General features: G+C 32.2%; 1 long non-coding RNA gene across 1 annotated transcript in view; it reads left to right on the forward strand.

Annotated features, from left to right (window-relative positions):
* LOC116423149 overlaps positions 1 to 25,575 on the forward strand; it is a 31,861-nt gene extending 6,286 nt beyond the window's left edge. The window contains exons 4-6 of the long non-coding RNA XR_004233623.1: positions 17,932 to 17,970; positions 20,448 to 20,486; positions 23,633 to 25,575. This is a non-coding gene — a long non-coding RNA (uncharacterized LOC116423149). The remainder of the gene's footprint in view (positions 1 to 17,931; positions 17,971 to 20,447; positions 20,487 to 23,632) is intronic.
* Positions 25,576 to 25,907: the final 332 nt, after the last annotated feature.

Raw genomic sequence — 25,907 nt, forward strand, 5'->3', positions numbered from 1 at the left:
TGTGTGACATTGAGCTGGTTGTGTCACTTTCCTGGACATTGTTTTCATCTTCTGTAATATGAGACTATTGTACCAGATGATCTCTATGGTTTTTTCCAACTTTACTTCCCATAATTTTTCTAAAAAAGAAAAAAAAAATGAATTACATGAAGGCTAATAAAAAAGAGATAATTTCCTAAAGATGGTTTATGTGAATGCTTGAAGGCTGAAAATAGAAAGTGATCCACTGTGATTAAAAAATCCAGGATGTGAAGAAAAGTGCTGTGAAATAAATAGGCCTGGAAAAGTACATCAGACTTACATTATAGGAGATGGAGTTTGCATTTTATCTTAGGGTTAATAAAAAAGCCACTGAAAGTAACTTTCGAAAATGTTACATTGACTTCCATATTTTATTAAGCAAAACATTGGGAGCACACGTTAACTCTTCCTTGATGATTTAGGGGCATTGGGCACATTCTTTTCAAATAGCATTTTCAATTCTTCTTTGAGATTAACAGTAATTCTGGGGGCCAGAATTTACGTCCTAAATCAGGCATCTATACCAATATCTACTGTATGTCTTCTAAACCATCATGGTTCAACTCATTGCCATGTTATTATGTATAATGAATAAAGGATCCATAGAATTCTCAATTATAATGGCTTTTCATATTGATATTTATCAGCATATTGATAGCTGAAGAGTTTGTCTAAAATAGACAAGTGGTTCTTTTCTTCAATACATACACACACCCATACACACACATTCTTCTGTTTTTATTAGTTATTTCCACCCCACATCCCCAAATAAAGAAACAAAGTAGCCATGCTCTCTTGCTCTAGGAGCAAAATGCTTAAGTGAAGACTCTCCCTTTGATTTCCAGAATGCAGTTATTCTTCTCTTTTACTAAAATGCCTGAGGGCATTGTGATACCCTTATATTATTTTATTATAATTATAATTTTATAATTATAATTTCCATAACTATTGTGATTTCTTCTTGTCACCATCTTTTCTTATCTCCTCTACTGCATCTATCTTCTTCCCATTCCTCTTTTTCCCACTATTCCCACTATTTTTCTTCTTTTTGTCCCTTCACACTTGTCATTTGCAATATCCTTTATGGAGACATTGCTACCGAAGTGTTGCATTCTTTCTGTCAAGAAATTTTTCTATTCCATCATATCAGGCCAATTATGCAGGTCTTTTGTTCTTTGAAATTGTTTTCATTGTTTCATAGATTGTTACTTTAGGATACAATGTAAAATATAGAGTTTAGAAAAACCTTTTTTTGACTTAAACACTGTAAATCAACAATATCAAAGTGTATTCATCCTGTTTCCTTATTTGTAAAAATGGATATTAACATCACATCCCTAGTAGGATTGTAATCCATGGTCATTAGTGACGTTAGTGATAGTTCAATGGTCTAAAACCAGGATATAATTTAGTAAGCAGGATATTTTGGCTAATGGGCTTTTAGACAAATAATACATATAAACATAGTCAACAGGAGAAAAAATCCCACAAGAATTTTCATCAATCAAAGCAAATTTTTTCACTATTTCCATTTAAGCTCTTGATGTTTCCTAGAAAAGCCTTATTGGAGAATCAATTTGGATTATGAACCATTGGGTCTAAGATACCAAATATTTCAAGTGTGAGAAAGTAACTACTTAACATTTTATAGACTCCCACTTTTAGTTTCACAAATTTTTATTTTTAACATTTTAAAGTTCATTTTTGATAAACTTCAGACATGTTTCATCAAATTTTGATATATAGTCCATGTTTTAAAAATTTTTTAAATGTTGTTACATATTTATCATGGTGGTAATGATGACAATGACAACCAGAGAGCCTTAATAAGAGTCACAGTCCATTCATATACATAAGAACATCATAAAGTAATACTTTCAGTTTTTTTTTCTGCATGACTGGAATGGTCTGCATTGGCCACATACTGCCTGTGTGACTCTGTCATTTAGCCTATCAGAACTCCAGGTAACAAAGACTATAAGTGAAAAAGAAAATGTCATCATGCATTGATGGAAGGAGTTTCCTCATTTAAATTCCCTACACAAATGAAATTACAAGTTTAATTCTTATCCCTATTCCTAGACAATCAATCAAACCATATAAACCTTGAAATCATTCATCAGCAATATTTTAATAATTTCAGATATCATTCTCATGATACTTCTCTAATTTAGCCTTCTATAAACCAAATTCAATTCCATGACATGAGAAAGACACTTTTATATACTGTTTTATCCAAATCATCTATATAAAAATAATTTTGAATTCTCCACTATCTCTTGTAGAGTACCTTTTAAATAACTGATTACAATGTTTTATTCCAAAAATAACCAATATGAGAAAATAAAACATCTTTAGGAAAACAAAAAATTTCTTTCTTCATAAAACCAAAGACCTAATCCAAAAAAGATGAAATGTTTCTTTTGGAAAAACTTTTTGGAAATTAAGGGTATGCAAAATTTGATGAAACATGTCTGAAGTTTATCAAAAATGAACTTTAAAATGTTAAAAATAAAAATTTGTGAAACTAAAAGTGGGAGTCTATAAAATGTTAAGTAGTTACTTTCTTGCACTTGAAATATTTGGTACCTTAGACCCAATGGTTCATAATCCAAATTGATTCTCCAATAAGGCTTTTCTAGGAAACATCAAGAGCTTAAATGGAAATAGTGAAAAAATTTTGCTTTGATTGATGAAAATTCTTGTGGGATTTTTTTCTCCTGTTGACTATGTTTATATGTATTATCTGTCTAAAAGTCCATTAGAAAAAACATCCTGCTTACTAAATTATATCCTGGTTTTAGACCATTGAACTATCACTAACGTCACTAATGACCAGTCATTCATGAAACAGCACTCCAGTGCCCTGAAAGTTGTGCAATTTACCCACAACTCCATATGAAAGAAGAAAGTATTGAGCATTACATTTGGCACAATTTAGGAAACTGGATTAATCTGTTCTAAGATGATCAAACAAACTTTTAAAAGAAAAATACATAACCATCTACTATGTGTCAAGTAATGTGTTAAGAATTCAAGATCTGTTGTTGCTGCTATTCTATTATTACTCTTATTATTACTATTACTATTACTATTGCTACTCCCATCTAACATTTCTATGTACCAAGCAATATGCTAAGTGCCTTACAAATATTATCACATCACAATAACTCTGAGAGGTAGATGCTATTGTTGTCTTCATTTTACATTGGAGGAAATTAAAACAACAACAAAAAGGCTGCCTGAGTTACCTCAGGTTAAACAATTAGTAAGTGTCTGAGGCTGGATTTGAACTCAGATCTTCCTGACTCCATGCTTTTTCCTCTATCCAGTGTTCCTTTTCTTTAGGAATATAGGATAATGTTAGTAAAGGTATTTTGGTTTGGGAAATTATAAGAATGATGAGTGGAACCTTAGGGGAGTTAATTGATATGTACTTTCTAGTAGCAATGAGGGTGTTTATTTAATTATGGTTCCCGAAGGGGGTGGGGACAGGGAGGGGGAAGAGAAGGAAAGCAGGACTGGGATGCATAAGAAAACAGCCAGAGTCAAATGTGAATTATGACTGAGGACTGATACAGGGAACTACCTAATTCACCAATCAGCACAGTGTAAGAAAGCACCAGACTGGGAGTTTTAGAGCCAAGAGTTATCCCCAAGGCCATGAATTTTGGAAACTCAGAGACTACAATAGACTATTGAATCAATAGCCTTATCTAAATGCTCCAAACCATCATAGAATCTCAATGACCCCTTACAAGTAATTTTTTTCCTTTCTCTTGGTACCTTAGACTTAAGTTACAGATTTTAAAATATAATAATAATTGTTCCAAAAATAGGGCTTGGTGCAGGAATCTTCTTTGTAACTCTAAAGATAGATTGATCAATTTCCCATCTAAACAATGTATGCCAATCACTGTTTGAGCACTCCACAAGAAACTTTAATGGGATGATTAACATGCAATTACAGATCCAATAATGAGAGACTACTTTGCTTAACTTTATAGAGTGACTCTAAATGCTATTATTTGTGCCAATCATGTGCTGAATTCATCTTCTTAAACTAGGTCAAAATGCTTCAAAAAAAACCTAAATGAATTATGGGAATCAAAATAGCTATTAAATTTACTCTTACAAAAAAAAACTGTGTTATTTAACCATAAATACAGTACAACATCATTGCTGTTAGCATGATTGTGTGGCTTTTACAGTGTTATTGCTAGAGAGATTGATGGCATACTTAAATCAGACATGGAAGCAGCAAAAAAAAAAAAAAAAAAAAAGCTTGTACTACCCCTTGCCATAAAAATTTCTCTAGAGATGAAGCTTTCAGGTTATTTATGATTCTCTCAGAAGCAGTTATGTTCCCCAATTAACATTACTCACCATTTCAATGATTCTGGTCCTTATTAATAATCCAAAATAATGCTCACTTACTTTTCTAAGTCACAAAATACAAATTAGTAGAGGGGTTTGTGGTCATAAACTACTTTCCTAAATTTTGTTTTTGGATAACTGCCCTAAGTTTGAAACATCAAAGATTAGGTTCACAAAATTTTGGCATGGAATGGTAGGTCATTTAGTACAACCAACCTAAAGCATGTATTTTTTGTTTGTTTTTTTGAGACAATGGGGGTTAAGTGACTTGCCCAGGGTCACACAGCTAGGAAGTTTTAAGTGTCTGAGCCCAGATTTGAACTAAGGTCCTCTTGACTTCAGGGTAGGTGCTCTATCTACTGCACCACCTAGCTACCCCTAACTCATATTTCAAGAAGAGTAGTTCAATCTACTTCATCTTTAAGTCTCTGAATACTATGGTTTTATGGAACTGAGAGTAAAGCAATAGGATTATATTCTATTATATTTTTAAGAGTAGAATCCCTTTTCTACATTATTATTTAGGGAAAGCAACAGAAAATGTCGCATTAAAGTTGATTTCTACCTAGAACATTCACATATAAATAATGGTAAAGTCTAACACATTGGTTTTATCTTCTAGGATAGCAAGAAACAAATAAAATAACTGAAATGCTATAGACAAGATTCCTTACTTCTGAGTGATGTTTAAAGCAGGTTCAGGAGGGTCCAAAACCTTCCCATTCTTTGGTAGAAAGCAATTTAAATGTATGTTTCTGGCTATGTTATCCCTTTTAGAAAGTGTATTTAAATCAAAAGCATCACTATTTCAGAAATGGAAGGGATCTCAGGTCTTCTAAAGCAACCTGCATTTGAAACAGAATCCTCTCTACAACATGCACAGCAAGTAATCATTCAACTTTTACTAAAAGATAGCTTTCGATGGATAATCAGGCCAGCCTTTGGTCTTGCTTGGTACTGATTGTGTGACCTTGTACAATTCACTTGGTTTCTGCAGATCTGCTTTCTTCTTTGCTATTGAGAGGCCTGGACTAAGTGATTTCTGAAGTTCCTTCCCACTTTAATTCTGTGATTTTATGAACACACTACATTCTGAGGCAGTTTTAGATAGCTCTAATTGTTAGTTCCTAAAAGAGCTGAAGTATCCTTTTCTGAATCTCAGTGCTCCTAGGAAACAATATAATTGCTTTTAGTGTCACATAATAATATATACTGTTATCCAACTAAAGTTTCTCCTTTTCCTCAAGCTTAGGGATAATCATTGTCTGAAAAGTTTGGTGAAATGGATGTCACTGCTCATCATTTCTCTTTTGGAAGTTGGCAGTATAATCTCATCATTTATAGTGACATTCAGCAGTGCTGGCAGGTGGCCTAAAGGAAGCCATATCGCCATAAGAATGACAGGAGAGACCTTCAGAAATTAATGCATATATTTCTTGCAAAGTTTTGCCCTGGTCAGACATTGCACAAAGATTCCTGATGTGTTCTACTATGACATGTCTTCTTTTTGGTCAACTGCCAGTATTTTGAGGATATTGTAATATGGTGAAATTCATTTATTTAAAGATATAATGACTTTGAATGATCACATTCAGTTCACCCCAACAAATCATGTTGCACTATCTGCTTAGTACTATGGATTTAAGAAATAGTTCATTTCTCAAGAATAAATAACAAGAAGTTTACATTCTCTGAGGGGGGGAAAGGAGTTCCAACCTATACTTAAGTAATAAAATATAAAGCAAAAATAACATAAGGCAAGAAGGATTCTAGGGAGAGTGCTAAAAATTAGGTGTGATCTGAACAACTTTGTTGACTATGACATCTGAGTAATATCTTGAAAGAAGCCTGGCATTTTACAATATAAAAGTGAGAAGATAATATACTCTGAAATCATTGGAAACTCGGGGTTACTGAAAATACTGTACAGTTTCCCAAATCTATCTGCTCTGCTTTCTTGTTTATATTTTTATTTTTATATTGAAAAATGCTGAAAATGTTTTCAACTTTATCTGCCCTGCTTTCTTTTTTTATATTTCATCGCATGCTTGGTTCACTTTTCATTTGAAAATTTAATCCAAGATATTTGTATCAGATTTATAGGATCATGCATACTATTATCTATCATAATCTAAAAAAATGGTCATATTTAATACACATTGTTTTTCTTGTGTGTGTGACATGAAGGGACTTTGTTTGAAATGACTTTGAAATGATTGTTGATTACACAACATTCTGGGATTTGATTAAATTACCACAATTATCTACAAACAGGAGCATTGAAGTACCTCGTCATGTATATATGAGCATTGAACTTGGAATCAGAAAAGCTTGAATTTAGAACTTGTCCTAGTCATTTAATATTTTTATAATCATAAATAAGTCATTTATTACATAGATTAGTCTGCTCTCAAACTCATTTATAAATTGAGAATAATTGTGTCTGCCTCACAGGTTTTTTTTTTCTTTTGTTTGTTTGTTTGGGGTTTTTTTGAGAATTCAAATGAGAAAATATACATAAAACATCTTGTGAACCATGGCTTCAAAAGTATGAAAACAATAAGAGAAGGTGAGCATCTAGTTCTTATCCTAAACAACAAGGAGGAAATGGTGGATGTGGAGATATGTTAACACAGTTTGATGGATAGCCAATTTGATTAATCTAATCTGGTAAAATAAAATGCAAAAAGAAAATAACTGACAGTTATTGCCTCCAAAGATGAAACTGATCTAAAATATGGTCATGAATTAAATGTGAACTTAGAAGTATTCACAGGAGGTATCCAAGGATCTTTGTTTGACTCTATATTAATTAACACTTTTATCAAAGGCATCAAACTGTCTGCTAATCAAATTTGCAGATGACACAAACCTAGGTAGATGGGAAGGAGGTGCAAGAAAAAGATGGTAATATCAAACATTGATAAAATATCAAATAACAAGAGGTAAGATACAAAGTATTTTTCAACATACAAAAATGTTTGACCAAATGATGAAATTTGATGGGGAAAGATCTAAATATACTTGGGGAGAAAAAAGCATGGATTTAGGGAATGTGACTATATTAATCATATAAACAAAGTCTTGAGGATTAAATGAACTTCAAGGAAGCTCAAAATGAATCAGTTTGATATTGAAAATAGAAAGCTATACTTATATTGTCTCCAAATTGATTTTGTTATTGTTGTATACAGATGGTAATAGACCTCTTTGCATTTTTCTTTAGTCAAACAGTGTCTAAAATATCATGTTCAATCCTGAGCATTCCATTTTAGAATGAAAATTGATAAATTTCAAGCACTTCCAGAAAAGGATAGCTAAAAGACTGAAATCATGTATAAAGATCAGTTTAAGGAATTTAAATGATTGAGATTAAAAAGACTATCTAAAAAAGATTACAGATCTCTAGCTTTGGTATTCTGTGACATCTCTCATGCATTCAGACTGTAGGATGCTGGATAAAAAGTTATTTAACACCTCAATATTCAGCAATACTTTAAAACTGGAGGAGTCTATCTTCTTTAGTAGAAGTTTCCTTATCTGGGAGTCTCCAAGTACTAGTGAAATTAAGTTCACCCTTTGAGGGTAAAGCTATTCCTTGAATGGTATAGTTTCACACCAATTACATTTTTCTCTTCTCTTGACTTTGGAATATACATAATATCACTGAATCTCAAGCTTGAAGGAATTTCAGGAGTCATCTAGTTCACACTGTGGCTGAACAGAAATCTTTCAACCACATTCTGCTATTGGTAGAAGATTCTCATTGAATGAGAACATATTACATCTGTAGGCATCCTAATATTTCCATATTTCATTTATTTTTCCATTTATCATTGATTCTTCTCCCTAAACTCTCTAAAGATGAGAATTTTCAAAGTTTTGTCTTTGACTCTTTTTTTTCTTTTCTCTTTATACTTTTTCTTTCTATGATCTTATCTGCTTCTATATTATAAACTATTAAATCTGAAGATTATTCCCAAATATAGCTCTCTAGCTTTGGAAATTCTTTACTGAACTGTAATTCATTTCCCCAGTGATTGACAAGACATTTAAAGCTATATTTCCCACAACTCCCTGCAGAGTTAAAAGATCCACAGAAAAATGCATCTTCCTTTCTTCCATATTAAGTGCTTCATTCAAAACTTATAATGCCACCATTTTTTTCCAATCATCCAAAGTTTAAAACATCAATGATCTTTGAATCTCTACCCATCATTATTATTTAAGTTCTACCAATTATACCACCAACTCTTCCATATTTCTATATTGTCTTGATTTGACCCCATTACTTAATGGCAGTGGCAAGAAGAGTATTGTCCCTCTTTTTATATGTGGAAAATGAAATTTTAAAATATTAAGTGATTTTCCCAGGGCCACACAGATAAAAAAGTGATGACATTGTGACCCCAAACCTGTTTTTTTCACTCTAATATCACTATTCCTTCTACTTTGCCAAGTACTCAAATTCAGGGTATTATGAGTTCTTGCTTGGACTATAGTAATTATCTTATTATTAATCTCATTTACTTTATTTCTTTAATAATAGCTTTTTTATTTTCAAGATGTAAGCAAAGATAGTTTTCAACATTCACCCTTCCAAAACCTATATTCTAAATTTTCTCTCCCTCCCTTCCTCTCATCCTTTCTCTAGACAGCAAATAATCCAATATATGTTAAACTTGTTCAATTCTTCTATACCTATTTCCATAATTATCATGCTGCACAAGAAAACCAGATCAAAAAGGAAAAAATGAGAAAGAAAACAAAAAATGAAAATACTATGTTGTTATCCAAACTCAGTCCCCACAGTTCTGTTTCTGGATTCAGATAGCTCTCTCCTTCAAAAGTCTGTTGGAATTGGCCTGAATTGCCTCATTGTAAAAAAAAAAAAAAGAGCAATGTTCCTTATAATTAATCACTGCATTGTTCCTGTGTACAATGTTCTCATGGTTCTACTTAATTCATCTAGCATCAGTTCAGGTGAGTCTCTCTGGACTTTTCTATTCAGCCATTCTCCAACTGATGGACATCCACTCCATATCCAGTTCCTTGACATTACAGAAAAGGCTGCTACAAATATTTTTGCACATGTGGATCCTTTTTCCTTTTTTATCGTCTTTTTGGGATACAGATCCAGTAGAGAAACTGTGGGATCAAAGGGTATTCCCAGTTTGATAGCCCTTTGGGTATATAGTTCCATATTGCTCTCCAGAATGATTGAATCAGTTCACAACTCCACCAACAATGTTCAACAATTTTCATTAAGTCCCTTGAAATTCTTGACCTTTTGTTTTTCCAGATGAACTTTGTTATTATTTTTTCTAGCTTTATAAATTAATTTACTGTCAGTCTGATTGGTATGGCACTAAATAAGTAGGTTAGGAAGAATTATCATTTTTATTATATTACCTTGACCTATCCATGAGCACTTGGTATTCTTCCAGTTGTCTAGATATGCCTTTATTTGTATGGAAAGTGTTTTGTAATTATGTTTATATACTTCGTGATTTTGTCTTGACAGAGAGACTCCAAAATATTTTATATTATCTCTAGTTATTTTAAATGGAATTTCTCTTTGTATCTCTTGCTGCTGGATTTTGTTAGTAACATATAGAAATGCTGATGATTTATGTGGATTTATTTTGTATCCTGCAACTTTGCTAAAGCTGTTAATTATTTCTAGCAGTTTTTTAGCTGATTCCTTATTATCTACAGAGTTACAATTTTGTTTCCCCATTACCTACTCCAAATTCTTTAATTTCTTTTCTCTTATTGATAATGCTAACATATCTAATACAACATTGAATAGTAACAGTGATAGTGGGCAACCTTGTTTTGCCTCTGATCTTATTGGCAATGCTTCTAGTTTATCCCTATTACATATGATGCTTGCTGGTGGTTTTAAATAGATGCTACTAATCTTTTTAAGTAAAACTCCATTTATTCCTATGTTCTATGGTGTTTTTAAAGAAATGGCTATTGGATTTTGTCAAATGTTTTTTCTGCATCTGTTGAGATAATCATATGGTTTCTGTTAATCTCATTTACTTTAAAAACAAGCATGTTATACTTTGAATTCAGGTTGGGAGGATTCCTGCCATTAATATGGATCTTCTATGTGCCTATTAGAAAGTCACTTAATTTTTCTATTCTGGTTTTTTTTCATCTTTAAAATTAGTGTTGGAATAAATGTTCTCTAATGATCACTATAATTCTTGCTCTATAATTCTATTCTCTCTCCTTCTTATCTGTCTTCTACATAGTAATCATAATATTTTTTATAACATTCAATTTGGATCATATTATATTCTAATATCATTCAATGAATTGTCCTGGATTAAAGGAATTGAAAACTACACTCTTAGGTGCAAATCATATCTATCTATTCTTTTTACTTCCTGCTCTTGAAGAATAGTTTTCATATTCATAAATACAATAAAATAGTAAAACTTTTATTAAAAATATGAACGTCATACAAAAAAAACCAGAATGACTTATGACTTATAGCCTTCAGGCTATATAGTTTGCTGACCTGTGGAAAGCATAAAGTCTAACCTGCTTAGCCTGGCATTCAAGCCTTTTTATTCTCAATATTACCAAGATTTCCAATTTATATGCCACTAAAGATATTCAAATTACTTAAACTACTTGCCCTACTGAATGAGTTTTGTACTTTCCTGCTCCCTTGGTTTTTTTACATGCCATTTCTCTTACCTAGAGTGCCCTCTATGATCACCATTTCCTCTAGCTCCAATAGCACCTTTTCCAAAATATTCTTCCTAATAATCTCTAATTACTCTAGGATTTAATCTCTATTTCCTTTATAGAGTTCATCATAGATTGACTTTTATTAGAGCTATGTGTTTCTATTTCATTTCTTCTATTAGATTTCATATACTTTAAGAATTGAGACTGAATTTTATGCAATATCATATTCTCCTCAAAGCCTAACACAGTTCCTTGCTTCTAGAAAATAGTTTAATTAAGTAGTGAACAGGGTAATGAATCTGGAGCCAAGAAGATCTATGTTCCAAATTCTGATTCACATAATCAATTATTTAACCTCTCTTAGTTTAAATTATTTCATCTATAAAATGTATATGATAAATTTACCTCAGTATTGTTGCATTATATTGTATTATATTACCACAGTGTTGTAAAAAAAATTAGTGTATATATATATATATATATATATATATATATAATATATATGGATATGAATATATAGTATTCTACATAAATACATGTATTCCATATATACACATCATATATAAACATGTATATATGTGCCATGTGTATTATATACACACATATATGTATATATAATACGTACTTTGTCTATATGTACATATTTGTGTGTATATATATATACATGCATATGAATGTAAGAGTGTATGTGTGTATATCTATCTTATTTTGTAAATCTTAAAGCACTACATAGGCTGCCTCAAAATCTTAGTGCAATTTTAAATTAGAAAAGTTTTTATTGCATTCAATGTCTCACTTATACATAATACATTTTAAGTAATGTTAAGACTTTTGGGACACCCAGAAGCAAGGCTGGTTATTACCTATGCATTGAATAAGTGGAAAGAAAAGAATAGCTCAGTGACTGGTCAGTACTATTTTGGCTACATTAAAGCTCAACCAGTTCCCAAGCTTTAAAGTCTTTAAAAACAATATTTTAAGCCTTAATTTCTGGCATGTAGCTTTTTTTTGCTTTTCCTTTAATCTGAACCTGTGATTTCATTGGAATCTTCGGGGGGGGGGGGGGGGGAAACTTCTCATAAGGTAGATCAGTACCTGTTTTAAAACTAGTTGACTAGTGCACTTAGAGGTATAGTAACTTGCTATGACTTTATAATTACTACATTGCCAGAGGTTACAATTGAAATTGTCTCCCTAACCTGAGATTATTCTCTATATTCTCTATCCACTTTGCTATCAAAAGGCTTATCTACCCCATTAGAGGCAAAGAAGTCCAGGAAAAAAGCCCCAGAAAAAGAGATCTGAATTAGTTCAGTCTTGAAGGAATTTGACCTCAAATGCAAGAGATTAAGCTTTTTCTTACTTTTCTGGTTTGCTATACCTTGAATTTGGAATTCTGGGAAAAACACCTACAACAAATATTGCTATAGTTCCATATAGGTTTCACCAAAAAAGATCACCAGTGCAAAAATGGTACTCAATGGACAAAGTAGATATCAGAGAGAGAGATATTTGTTTTTTCTACCACAAGAGAAATACTTTAATAAAAAACATTCAAGATTTCATATTAACAGGTACTTAAAACATAAACCACCATGCATTATCTATTGGAAACTTGAAAGCATTTTCTGGGACCACATTTCATTTTGTCTTCAGATTTTCATTGTCTACAATTGACTCAAGAACTTCTCAGCATATTGACCAGGCAGACATAACTCATTAATCTTTTAATCTCAGGACAAGTCTGTCAGTAATCATCTTCTTTTTGGAAAAGCTGTGTAGTTGCTAGAAGCAACGCCAGCCGAGTAACTAGTATATATATTCAAGAACTCTAGAATTAATGAGTCAGCTGCCAGGTCTGGAAATGTCTCTCATAACAGCTATTTAGTGACCTGAAATCAAAGAAAGAAACACAAAACAGAAGAAGCAGCTGGAGATTTAAGGTCTAACTCAGTTTTTTAATAGGAAATACACATTCTCTCTGCACTGTGCATCAGTTATAGATGCTATTGCTTTTAGAGGGACAGAAAGAAAGGAAATATTGTTTCCCTTTACCTCCCAACTTTGATGAAAACATAATGGAAAGCTGAGTTTATAATAATATACATATATATATATATATATATATATATATGTGTGTGTGTGTGTGTGTGTGTGTGCGCATGTATACATAAAACAACACACTAAAAAGAGGAATGAGCTGTTTCTGGCTCAGTAACAGTCATTTTTGAGGCAATCCTTTAACCATGATTGCCAGAGAACCAATTAAGTATCTCTGCTCACACATGCACTATAGTAAAAGATATTCATCCTACTGGAAGAGACTAGAACAAATTATCACCTCTAAGAAGAGTATCTAAGTCTAATAATACAATGAACTTCAAAGAAATTAAAGAAAACTGAGGTTCAATCTATCATTATAAATAAATTAAACTCAAGGTTCCAGATAGCCAAATGTTTATTTATAATTTCATTGGTGTTTGAAAGGTCCATTCCAATTATGCACTTTTAAGAGGTATGTGATCTTTTACTTAATAAACTTATTAACAAACATGTTAATTTTTACTCCTAATTTTAAGAAACTCTTTCTTCTATTCCTGTATGTTTCAGTTCATGAACAAAAAAGAACTTATGATGCCATTGAGGCAATTCTAATCATAAAGGGAAGCCCATCCATATCTGTCTAGTCTACATTGCTATTATTCATATACTCTTATAAATACATTTCAGTGAGGCCATTCACAGATACATATGGCATGGATCCTATCCATTGCTTATCCAATGTATTTTGGTCATACACTTCTATGTATATATGAGAGTAAATATTTGATAATTGCAAACAAATTATTGGTGTTCTAATGTTTTAGCATATTTACTAATCTGATTTAAAAGTGAGAATTGCAATCCAATGTATTTCTGACATAGTGAGATTTTTTCCAAACAACCCTTAAATTATGGCTACATCTGGTACATCCTATTTCCTTTGCATTCCTGAGACAAAAAGAATAAGATTTGTATTTTTCTTGCTTTTATTTCTTGCTTTTTCTGATAATGTACTTTGATGTTAACTTAAGTGAAGTGAATTTTTAAAATAATGACCCTTTCTTTTGATGAGGTTTTTAAAAAGAAAACAATCTCCACCTATTTTCTATTTAGTAGAACTATTATTGTTTGATTGAGCAATAAAGTATAAAACAAAAATTAAATTTATTGCTTCAAAAGATAAATCTGTTATTTTCTTAGTGTAAAAGATGGTAATTGATATATCTAATCTGTTTAAAAGGAAAAAAAGGACCTCTTTCTTCCCATTATCTACTTATACTAAGATTATAACATAATATTCCTCTTCCCCATGGAAAAAGTTCTGATCAGTCAAATATCATTTCTGCTCATTTTTTAAAAATATATAAAGATTTAATTAGTGAATAATATGATTTATAATAACTCTCTTCAAACCTAACAGATTAGCTAGTCCTATTAACCTTTATATTGAACTAAACAGAATTCACTTCAACTCGGCAAAAATGTATTAAGGAAATACAGTGTGTAAGGTATAGGCCAGATCCTGGGATGACAAAATCATAGATTTAGAGCTGGAAGGAATATTAGAGGTCATCTAGTCCAACCCTTTCCTTTTACAGAAAGGAAGTTCACAGGGGTATCAAGTGACAGAGTTTGCCTCTGACTGAAACTCCATTGCCCATTCTAATGATGTCCCACCCTTAACAAGAGAGATGCTATGAGGTCACTGTATTATTAAGATTACAGAGTAATGTAGAGTATGCCTAGGAGGGAGAAAATTTGCACACAAATTTCAGATACAAAAGTGCTTAACACAATGTGTAGCACATAGTAGAATGCTTGTTGACTGCCTTTGAGACAAATACAAAGAAGTCATCTATACAAAATACTATGAGAAATGTAAAGATAATAGATTTAAAGCTGAAAGTGACCTTAGTGGAAATAAATTTCAGAAAGATTAAATGACTTGTCTGATATCACAAAACCAGTAAATAAAGACAAAAATAACCTTATGCATTATCACAAAAAATAAGCAGGTTATTAGATAATGACTACTCTTGGGAATTCCTGAAATATTTTTTACCGCCACAGCAAAATCATAATCTCAAAATGTTCTTTCTAGACAGAAAGCCAAGATCATATATCTGTAACAGTGGTACAAAAGTGGTACAAAATTGATAGTTCTCTGTGCCTTTATAATGATCATCCCCCATGTATAGAATATACTTCCTCCTCACCTCTCAGACAGACTAATAATACTTTGAGATTCCATTTGTGTGCCATCTTCTAAAGAAAATTTTGTTGTTTCCCTATTCCCCAAATATTAGTGGTTTCCTACCCTAACTACCTTGTATTTAGTTATTGTTTCTTTCGGTATGTACTAATGTATAAAGTTGATATCTATCTGCATCCCACATACAGAGAGAGAACTAAGAAGACTGAATGTGAATCAAAGCATTGCTTGTTTTTTTTTTTTCTTTCTTGTAATTTTTTTGTCCCTTTTGAGCTAATTTTTCTTGCACAATATGACAAATATACAATTATGTTTAAAATAATTACACATATTTAACCTATATCAAATTGATTGCTGTCTTAGAGAGGGGGAAGAGAAAGGAGGAAGGGGAGAAAATTTCAAAAAACAGTTTTACAAAAATGAATATTGAAAGCTATATTTACATGTATTTGGAAAAATAAAAAAGAAAAATAAATAAAAATTAAATATAAAAAAGGTAATTTTTGTGCCTCATAAGAACATATATTCCTTGAGATTAGTAATTATTTTCTTTTTTGCTATTCTAACAACTAGCTTAATTTCTGGCATGTAGCAAGTTCCCAGAAAACCCTTGTTGACTAATCAATGTTCTCTGTCATAACACTTTCTTTTTTCTGAAAGCATTTAGCAGTGAAGTATTACTTGCATCTCAGTCATTTCGGGATTGTAAACAGGTTGTAATCCATCTGTCTTAACTGTTTATACCTAATAAAGTTAAAGAGTATGAGAAAAGCAAAATACAAATGTTATACCCTTCATGATCAGATAAAAAGAGAAAAACCAAGACCTATATGTCTTAAAGTTCTCTGATAATTTATGAAGAATTTTTTAAATGTCACAAATATTAGTATTTTATATGACTTCTATAACCCCCCCTACATACAACACTCCCTCAGCCTATAATGACACAGAATAAATATTTAGTAATTTGATTTACTCATTCATTGAATTGTTCTGGCACTATTTTTAGTTTTGTCTCATAACATTCATGTTCTTTATTGAAAATCCATCTAGTGCTTCATAATTATATGAGGTCCCCTTGAGATTAGAAAAGTACAATATCAAAGCATAACTTTTGATAAGCTGGAAACACCTTCAGGATAGGTCTTGCAGTGGATCATGGGTCAGAAATCTAAAAGAAGTCCTTGGTTCAGAAAGGTCCAACAGCAAAGGGTTGGCCATTACATGGTGAAGCTTATTTCCAGTCTCAGTAATTTCTACTTGCTGAGGCTCTGGGAGTTATGATCTACATTAGAAGGAAGGTTCAAAAAGGATAAAATCAATTTCATTGAAGTCATTGATTCACCTAATTGTTAAATGAGGGTGATTTGAGTGATTCCAATTAGCCATGCCACCATTTCTTCCATTCTCTGAGTCTTCTTTCTTCACCTCTAATATGAGATTGGGATCTATATCCTCTGTTTTCTTCCAGAAAAAATGTTCTCAGAGTTAGTGATTCAAAGTTATATTCAAATGCCTGTTGTTTTCCTTTTGTGAAACAATTAGTCTTAGTTATACTGTTCTCTGAATGTCAGCATTTTATCAATTCAATTCTGCTTTATAAGACAACTTAAAATATTGTGGCATAAGCTTTTAATTCTAAGAAAAAAAATTGTCATTGATTTTTTTCACAAGCATTATGCTCTTCATCCAACAGTTTGTTCTCCCAAATGACCACCTCTCTTCCCTATTAAAGTACATTTGCATAGTGACCTTTCCAGCCAACTAGTTATTATGGGACAATTAGTATGTTTGAATCAGCAAAAATAAATAGGCATCAGAGCCATATTCAAATAATGTTAAAAAGTTAGTGCTTAGCAGAGAGGATGGAAGGGGTGGCATTGAAGAAGAATACTTTATTCTGTTGTGAAATAATTATATTCAACTTTATATTACTTTCTTGAGAATTTAATATATTCAATAGTGTCAAAATGTTAAAGCACAAAAGTCAAAACAATTTACAAAATGCTATCTTAGGCTGAATTTGTGTGTTTCAGTTTTATTTCAACTCATGGCTAGATGCTTAGCCTATCCTTTTAATTGCCTTAGGAAAAGTTTAAAATCAAGCAATCAGCCTTTAAGTATAATAATTATACTTATACTTTCTTCAAGATCTCTTTGCCTCTTGGACTCAGATTACCTGAGACAGTATCCAGGTTCCTAAAAGATGAACTAGATAAAAGCTGCCAATTAAAGTTCTAAGAACACTAGAATCTAAGGAATAGATGAGTTAAAGAGAACTCAGGTTCTCTTTAGACAGCCAAAGCCAACCCCAAGGCCTTCTTCATTCTGAATTTCTTCTGGGTTTGCTGACCCACTGCTGGAATACTTACTTGATCCAGGTTCTATACTCCTCCCTCTTTCAGATACATATCACTGTGTTCAACAAAGCTTTTTAAAGTTGATGCTAAATAAATAGTGTAATGGAACTTCAAATTTTAAGGTTATTCTATTTGCTCTTTTAGAAGTGAGGGGGGAGGGGGGAAGAAACACTTCCTGACATATTTTCCTTTTTTAATTTTCTCTAGAAGACTTTGATGAAGTGCCATCTTCAAAGAAAGTCAAGGGTAAGCTTGTTGCATGTAGTTTGCTTATAAAGCTGTTCTCAGAGCAGTTTGTTAATGTTTTTGTTTTGGGGAGGACAGGGAAGCATAGTAAAGAGGTCCTGGCTCTGAATTCTACCTGGAACACATACTCCTATGGGACTAAAAGGAAATTATTTAGTGTCATAGAATCCCCAGGCAACTGTATAGGATAATAAGTTAAAGATGAATTTGTGTCTGCTTCAATGAAGAGTGTTTCCTAATTAGGAGTTCCTCACATCAATGAAAAAACAAATCTAGATCCCCCTTAGCCCAACTGTATACTTTACTCTTTTATTCTAGTCATGGGTTTCCATTAAGTATATATTTGTAATGCACACTTCTTTTGTTTAATACAAATGTTTTTATTTTAAAAAGATAAAAAAAAATTAAACAAGATAAAGATTTTTATTTAAAAAGATGAAAAAGGTTTTTTTTGTTGTTTTTATTTTTTTACAATGTTTAGCTTTTTTTTTTCTTTTTTTTTTACAATATATACAATGTTCTACCTTTGCAATTAACTGGAGAAAGATGTTTTCTCATTTTGCTTGGGGGTCATATTTGTTCTTTATTGTGGATTTCCTTAAATGAATTGTGTAGAAGCATCAATTTGGACAGGATTTGATGACATGTAGTGAGCAAATCTTGTAGCCACTTCAATGTAGTCACTTCAATGAACAGTGGGGACATTTTTGGTAATTATCAGGCTTTGAAAAAGGAATAGAAAGGAATTTTGACTTCAAGAGTGATGAGGATGTTACATGACCCTAAGAACATCAGCCATTCAGGAGATAACCAAGTGTAAAGTTGCCATTGTTAGGAAGATTAGGCATACAGATTAATCCAATCTACTGATATAGTACTGATAGGCTAAAGGAAATGATGGACAATTATAAGAGTCAGGAACTTTGATCCAGCCACTAACTAGATTTTTTTAAATATAATTTAAGGTGAGAACCTCAAATTTCTTTACTTGTAAAACAAATAGGCTGAACTATACAATTTCTAAAGATCCTTTTACTTGCCAGTCTCTGTGATCATTTTCTGGGAACTTTTCTGACTCCAGGGCTACTTAATTGATTTGGTATGAAGTAGTTATTTTCCACTCATAAGTGGCATGAGTTTCTCTGATGACTGCCCTTGTGATTAGAATACAGAATTTATGCCCTTATGATTAGAATACAGAATACAGCTATCACTGGCTAAAAATTAATTAAAATATTGGGTCTATTAATCAATCAGTACACATTTATTGAATACCTACTTTGAGCTAGGCCCCATAAAAATCACTAAAAGACTATAGAATGAGAATTACTAACCTAAAGAAGATTAAAACTGAGGAATGGCTATCCTTTTAGAATTCCTAGTTATAAGGAGTCTTAGATATACATATAATGAGATAAAGTGATATAACCAATATCATTAAGTAAGTTGCAAAACCAGGATTCAAGCTTAAGTCCTCAGACTCAAAAATTAATATTCCTTCCACTATACCATGCTGTTCCTCAAACAGAGTTTTTACAATTAGTAAAGTACCTTTGAAATCCAAATAGTACAGCTTCTTTATTTTACACATGAGGAAACAAAGAATGAAGTAAAAAGTCCCAAGTTACTTAGTTAGAATTAATAGCTAGCATTTAATAGATAATAATTAAGTCAACAATTAAACCAAGGTCCTCCTGATTTCAAACTCTATAGTTTCTCACCAAAAATCTCATTCTATTATCTCCTCTTTATATAGATATCTCCAAATAAGATGTAGCCACATATTTGATTTGATGGTTTAACAAAGGACCCCCTAGGGGATAAAATGGATAACCATGGTTCTTCACTGAATACTTTGACCCTAGATGACTTTCATATGCAGAAATGCTACCCATTCTCTTATTCTCAACCTCCATACCCCAAAAATAAAAAGAGAAAATATGATAAATCCAAAATGCTGATGTGTTTTCTTAGTAAGTATAATCATTGAAAATATTCAAATATCAGGAAAAAAACCAATCAAATAAATAGGGAGCTAGGAGCCATGCTTTATCACTATTTCTTTAATATTTAAGAACTGTCCAGAAAAACAAGATGCAATCAGTAGATATTCAAATGGGAACCTTCCATTCCCATCCAGTAAATCTATGCTGGTTTCATTTTACCACTTTCCATATATATATATATATATATATATATATATATATATATATATATATATATATATATATATAATTTCACCACTTTCCCAGCCTCTGTTCTGGATAACTTTTCTTCTTATATCTGGTTTTCTTTTTGTCTTTTACATGTTAGTGTTCTAATATAAAGGCCTAAGAAAAACCTTCCTGAGGCAAACATCACTTGTTTCTGCTCAGATTTGAGTTGGTGCCCTCAAATATATAGTTTTGTTGTCTATATATTAATGCTAAGGTAGTGCTCTCACACAATATATGCTTTTATATTTTTATATCCACCAGAGGAAACTGAAGACGTGACATCCATGAAGAAAGAAAAAAGTGAGTTTATTGATGACTAACTTATACATTGCTTATTCTCCTCATATTAAAAACAAAGTATTTGAAACTAAACTTGAAGATTTCTTCATGAAAAGCCAATAATCTATTCCTGGAAGAAGATTTTTAGTACAGACATCAAATATGACTTTAAAGTAGGTCATTTTTTTTCTCTCTCTCTCAAAGAGAAAGTAGTCACTTTTTGTGTCAGGCAAGAGGCACTTAGTTGAAGAAATTACATGATAATGATGACTAGCACAGCATTTATAGCAAACAGCCCTATAAAACTCTGTTTCATAAGTACAATCACTGAATTTATGCCTGACTCTGTCTTTTACTACTCTATCTAGGCTAGAATTGCTGAACCTGATTTGCTAAACTTCCTTCCATCAAATAGAAAAGACATAGAACTAGACCACAGCAAATCAACAGTACAGAAAATAACTTCTGTCCCTAAGTGCCCAAGTTTTTTTTTTTTTCAGCTATGTAATGGAGTAATAATATTCACTTTCTCTGTGCGAACATTGATTCTAGTATGCAATCAATGTTCATATTTAGTTATAAAACTCAGCATCCTAGATAGCTTATTAGCCCTGCACTAATAAATTTGACATTTTCCTTTTAGTGAAAATGGAATAGGGTATTGGTCCCTAACCAAATTGCAGAAAACAAATTCTGGACAGTCCAAATAAAGCACTCTTTGTAAAAGCCTTAATTTAAACATTTGTCATGTAATGCTTACAAAGTGCCAAATTCTGAGGCAGGGAATGTCCACCAATAGTCATGGAGAAGATCAGTAAGACATAAATGATTGACAGATAGATAGATAGAAACACATGTGTATATAAATATATATATATACATATATATGTATGTATATGTGTAGATAAGTATGCATGTATATATACATATGCATACATAGACACATGTGTGTGACATTTTGTAATTGAAAAAACATTGATGACAGAGAACTATTTTGGAGACAGAGATTCACAAGAAATAAACCTAAAAGAAGAAATGAATTCTATCATTTCTGGAAGAAGAGTTTCAGTGAAACACAATTTGATAATAATTTTTAAATGATGGGTTGTCTACCTCACAGGGTTGATGTGAGGATCAAATGAGATAACATATGGATAGCACATTGCAACTTTCTAAATACTATATAAATACTAGCTATTATTATAAAATGAAATATGACATATAGAGGAAATAATTGGAAAGGAAATAAGAACTCTAAAGAAAAACCTTAAAAAGAATTTACAGTTTGATATGTAAATACAAAACTTTACCTAAATGAAAGCCCACCTGAAAATTGGAATGAATTAATCAAAAGTTAATTACTTTATGAAAGAAGAATTTTTTTCAAAAAACCAAAAGACTGGGGAAAATAGAAGCAAGTGTAAGATATTGTTTAGCAAATATACCAGACCCAGAAAACAGATCAAGAAGAGAAAAAAAATTTAGATTTTTTTTTTATTTTAAGAAATCATGAATGAAAACAGTCTAACCCCATTAGAAACTGAAGACAATGTGAAATACAATCAATTAGAAACCAAAAAAAAAATTCTCACAGCAACATTATAACCAAAATCTGCAGCTGTCAGATCAAAGAAATATGTGCTAGTAAAATTTACAGAATAAAAATTTGAACAGAGGATCATAGCCTTAGAGATGGAATAGACCCTTGAGATTATCTAGTTCAACCCCCACTTTTTGAAGTTGAAGAAACTGTGGACCAGAGTATGTAAATGGCAGAACTGAGAGTTTAACACAGGTCCTCCAATTCCAGATTTCACATTCTTTCTATCATACTACATTGCCTCTTGTTTTTGCTGCTGCTGTCCATTGCTCTGAATCCTGCCAGACACCAAAGAAAGCAAAGTCAATCTATATTCTAACTTAGCTTTTTTGTTTGATGAAATCTAAAAACAGCTGTTAAACCCCTCTCCATTTCCCATGTCTTCTTTTCCTAACAGAGTTTGCTATAGGTACCCCTGATTATATAGTTCAAATTCTCCTCAGACTGCTGTATTTTATTGGTTGCCTTGCCTTTTGTTTGTTCATTGATACTGTTAAGGGCTACTGCTGTACAGGCAACTAATCTTCTCTTTCTTTGCCTCCTGTATCAGAGAGAAATCCTATAGGGTAGCAATGACATAATCATGGGTATTTTCTGCTTATCCTCCTCAATCAATCAATAAACATTTTTAAGCACCTACTATGTGCCAGGAACTTGCTAAGCCATTCATGTTTTACTTTCTGTCCCTCCTCAATAGCCCAATATCTTATCTTTGTGATCATATTTCCTATCTCTTTCCAACCTTAGTCTCTAATGTTATCCACCTTTCTTGTATTTTCCCATTTACTTCCCTTACCAGACATTATATTTCTGTGGTTTTCATATTGGCACCTGGTTTGAAACAAGAAGGCTTCTATCTAGTTAGCAGGGTGTTGGGAAAAATACAACCCTCAGTTCAGGATAAACATAGCTTCTCTCTACAGACACCTGTCCAACTGGCAACAGAGTTAATGGGTAAAGAAATTGCCACAGTTACATTACAGTTGTTGCATTTTATAATAATGAATAGCATTTATATGGCATTTTAAAATTTGTGTTATGTTTAACTGAATGGTCTCCTTTGAGATTCATATGAGGTAGATCCTGCAGATACTCCTTTTTTTATAGTGAAATATGTTTTCAAAAGATAAGTGACTTGTCCATGGTCACACAACTCGTAAACAGCTGAGGTGGACTTTGAGTACATTTCATTCCTACTCTAAGTCCCTTAGGTCATGTAATATAGCATTGATTTCCCCCTCCTTTTTCTCATAGTCCAAATAATACAGGTGTGTCTATGCTTGAAAATCCAGGGCCTGACACATCTTGGATCTTCCTTCACTTTGAATCTTGTAATAACTTCATAAGGTAAACAAAGCATTTGAAACCGTTCATTTTCTCCTCACACTTGGTACTGGAAAGCTTTGAAGTCTGGTATTATATTAATGTTCACTGAAAGCAAGAGATTTCTGTCCATTTCTATAAATTTTGGTTTTTAAAAACGAAGCCTTTTTATTTTTATTGTTCTTGTCTCTTGTATTCCAGATTAACAGCTATACATAACAAGCCTGTGTATTCTTTTCCATAGCTCCCATCAGTTTCTTCCAGTGTGTCTACTTGGATGGATATAATGGATATGGATTCCAATTTCCTGTTACACCAGCACACCAGTCTGGAAGCTCCAGTCACTCAAAGTCACCAGAACAGAAGCAGCAAGGGCAATAGGCATGCATGTATGGTCCAAGATTCTGAATGTTAGATCTGCCCTACTGACTCATTGGGTCATTTGTATTAGCAAACATTTTATTTCTTCATCTGGTACTATGAGAGAATGTGGACAAGGTGATTGAAAAACAAAGTGGGCATATTGAAGCACTTCATGTCAAAACCAGTGCTCAAAGAGCTCCTGAAAACTAGAAATTGTTAAATTGTGTGATTTTTATCATTACTGTGTGTGCATTTAATTGCCTGTACAATTCCACTTTCTTTTTCACTAGAGTACAGGTTTTCTTGTAACATGGATAATTTTTCAATCCTGTGTAAAACTAAGCTTTGAGTCACTCAGTAATAGCTTAATATTTTTTACACATACTTACATTTAACTTGTGGCCACAGAATCAGGCCACGTTTACTACATCATTTTGTTTCAGATTCTCATGGCCCTCCTTCAGTGCTCAAAAAAAAGTAAAATATGCCATATAATACAATCCAAGACACATTCATCAAACATCTATTGTATGCTATGAGCACTATGATAGGTAATGAGGATACAGAGACATATATGAAACAGTCCTTGCCCACAAGGAGTTTACATTCTACTGTCTAATAAACATATCTACAGTTTAAGTAATACCATATTCACCAGCAGCACTGCACAATTCATTTGGACAATTCTGGTGGATTGTTTGTTTACTATTTTTAAGCCAACGTAGCATGACATTTCCAGACATCTCCAGACAGCATTATATAACCAATAATATAAAAATGCTAACTGGAAGAAACTTCATAATAATTACTGAGAAAAGTTAATAGATAAACATTTTCATTCACTTTGATAAATCCTTTCTGAGGAGTTTGAGGAGTTTTCTCTCTCAAAGTGGAACTATATGAATGTCAACAAAGATGGAGGAAGGCACTTCAGATGGAAGTGCTACTCCCAGAACATTTTATTTTTTCTAGACAGTCAATCATTAGTGCTAGGAAAGGGATGACACAACTTTGAAATCCATGAAAGTGTTTCACTGAAAATGGGATGTTGTTAGTTGTGCTCCCTTTTGGCCTCCCTGGAGCTATAAATACCAATGTTTTTGACCACATTTCTCCATGGACTCTAAAATCCATATAGCTTTGACCTTCAAAACACTTAAGGTTCTTATCTGGTTTATGAAAAAGCAACTCAGAAAATAGTTATTCTTGCTATACCTTAACTTCATTTCAAAGGTTTGGGACAGACAGATTCAACACTAACTTAGATAAATCATTGATTTTCATGGGATGTGGATGGGATCCTAACCAATAGGTTAGGAAACTAAAGATTAGTTTACAAGCAAGTCCTTAAGCAGGCACTTATTCATTGCTATGAATAATTATTCTGTGAATAACTTGGTGGTCTTAGGCCATATGATAATGTCACTCTTGCAACTGTCCCAAATGTTACTGTTGCAACTAATCCACTCCTTATAGTGGGACCCAGTTTAGGTCAATTCAAAACTAAGTTGACTTACTCATTAAAGGATAGTCACTTTCTCTAAGGTGGAGTTGAAGTATATGGATGGGGCAATGTGTGATGTTTACTTTGTAATCACTTGTTCCATACCTGTTTCATGGATGAATAGAAGAATTTATAGCTAATTTCATAGTATTATAATCTCTAAGACTTTGTAAAACAGCATGGGCTAGTGAATAAAAGGGATTAGATTCTCTTTTCAATGCTGCCTGAGATAAACCACTCAAATTCCCTACCTCATTCATCAGTCTATAAAATGGAGGACAAAAAAATGTTGCCATGGTATTCCCCCAGAAAGATTACAATTAATATGCTGAAATATTTGCAAAGTATTTTGACTATATGAAAGGAGAACTCATTATAATAAAAATTCAAAATACTGTTTTTTTGTTTTTTTTTTACTAAAATGGGTATTCTCCAACTACTTTTCTATATTGCCCTTAGCTAGTTCTTTGGTTCTTTGATTTTTAATCCTGGGATTCACTTGTATTTTTTAAAATAGACTATCATGAAGGTTTGAGTGGCTATTGTTTTGATGAATAAACAGAAGAAGAAGAATTTATTAAGTGATTCCCATGTGTAAAGCTCTGAATTAAGGAGTGAATTTAAAAAAGTAAGACAGCCCCTGCTTTCAAGG

The sequence above is a fragment of the Sarcophilus harrisii genome, chromosome 4 (assembly GCF_902635505.1).
Source record: "Sarcophilus harrisii chromosome 4, mSarHar1.11, whole genome shotgun sequence".
NCBI classification, from domain to species: domain Eukaryota; kingdom Metazoa; phylum Chordata; class Mammalia; order Dasyuromorphia; family Dasyuridae; genus Sarcophilus; species Sarcophilus harrisii.